Genomic DNA, 2232 nt, shown 5'->3' with positions numbered 1-2232 from the left:
ATTCTAATGTCTGAAGTCTTGTGCAATCAAATGCTCAGCTTTGTAATTAAAAGTTCAGAGAAGTCACTGTATTTTTAACCAATCGTAGCTCATTCCATAAGGCGAGTAACTGGTCTCACTTCTCCTTATTCATTATAAAAAATGTTTTCTATGACAATAAACCATTTATTAATTTCAATTAATATTGAAGGATTTAATCTTTTACCAAATAAACTTCATTCATAATCTGTCCTACATTCGTTTGTAAATTTCATCTCGCCGGTATATAACACGGTTTCCACAAAGCGGTAAATAACCCCCACTGTTTTGATTCCTTTAATATAAAATCATAAAAGAATGATACAGCGCGATTTTTAAACGCGGTCACGTAACAGATAACAAACAATGCACGAGCTATCGTGAGTCGCGAATCTTATTCAGTTTCATTGCTTTTATTGTGATAAGTTGTTCCGTGTTTGTGTTCCTTATATTTTGTATCTTTATATACGTTCTAGTCGAAGTGTGCTTGAGCTGAATTAAGTCTAAGGCTTGATCGTCACTTGATTCATTCAAATTGTAATTTTTTTAAGTAGTTTCTAGAGTGATCAGTGATCACTTATCGACTTCAATAACCGATAGAATTGCCCTGAAAAAAATCCACAAATTTTGTTTATAATTTTTCCTATTTTCAAAAAAGAATGCCTATTATTTTTATGGTCAAGTTGTCTTAAAATCAAATCGGAGCGTTGCGTTCAACATTAGCAGTTTTAGAAAAAATACAATTTTCCACATGAATCACAGTTTTATAATTACATTCCAATATACTAAACACCACTCTAATTTTAACCTCTTCAAACATACAACAATGCGGACGACGTCGACTTTCGCAAAATTTCTCGTTATTTCAATTCAAAACAATAATATTGTTCACGTCATAATTCAAAGTTACAATCTGGATACATTAGTAAGGTGGTTATCTTGAATGGCAGGGCAGCGGGCGGCGCCGCACCTCGCATCAGGGGGGGATCCAGTATACTTAGAGGCCTTTTATTTCAAAGATAACTAACATATTCTCTATATTTAAACGACAAACATTTATACCTTAAGATACGTATTTGAACAAGTGGGTTTCCTGATGGTAAATAATAAGTAACAATAACCTATGATCACACACATCCCGTAGTCGAAGGAATTATAGCGTTTCCAAATTTTAAGAATTTTGTTTTATGTTTTAAAAGGGGAAAGAATATATTAGGCTGATGGTATGCAAACCGACGTTATAAAATTCATTAGCAAAGGTCCTGTTTCATGCTGGCTATCTTTGCGATTATGATTACCTACCGGTTTATCCAATTCATTCATGTTACAAATATATATGTTTACAGTGTCATTTAAAAAATATATATACAGTAGGTGATGAAAGGGTCGAAAACTATCTGAATCAAGATGCAAATTAAATTGTATAAACTTAAGAGGGAGAAACATTCTATTTGATGAAAGCCCAGGGTATTTTCTCATATCGCAATAATGCTCTTCACTTTCATTTGACTTTGGGGGTACATTGCAACCACTGACCTAGGATCCGAGCCTGCCTCACACACTTCGTCTTGTTCCTTACTTAACACTACTAACGGAATTCGAATCTAAATCCTAGATTTGATAACTTTCTTACATTACTCGAACATTTGTATGGTGCCTACACCGTGTATTACAGTAGACTTTATTATAATATTGTGTGTGTTTGTCTTTTTTCCTGTAGTACTATGATGGAATATTTTATTAACTAAGTGCAACAACTCAGATAATTTATATACTGTACTACTTTGCTTTAGAAGAAATTGAAAAAAAATGTAATTTTAGTGGTGATATTGTTTACCTATTATATTTTTTGAATTATGACTATGGTAACGAGAAAGATGATTTAGGTTAGGTTTAGTTTTATTAAAAATAAATAAATAAGTTCTTTAAAAGTGTGTCCACGTACAAACTAAATAATTAATAAATTAAAAACAAATTAATTTTAAAAATATCAAATCACAATGATGTATGAAATAGAAAAATGTACAAAGAAAATGAATTGTAGGTAATTTCCTTCATAATCCCTCATCGTTTGAATTTTTCAAAGGAAAGTCTAACCCATTACCCCTGCTGCCCTGAATGGCGGCAAGTGAAACCAATGCGCTATCATAATACCAAATTTGACCTGAAGTCGTGCGCAAGCGCCGACCCTTGTCAAGCAATCGCGTGTCCAAT

This window comes from Manduca sexta, chromosome 26 (genome assembly GCF_014839805.1).
Source record: "Manduca sexta isolate Smith_Timp_Sample1 chromosome 26, JHU_Msex_v1.0, whole genome shotgun sequence".
Lineage (NCBI taxonomy): Eukaryota > Metazoa > Arthropoda > Insecta > Lepidoptera > Sphingidae > Manduca > Manduca sexta.
Note: the sequence above shows the minus strand (reverse complement) of the source record.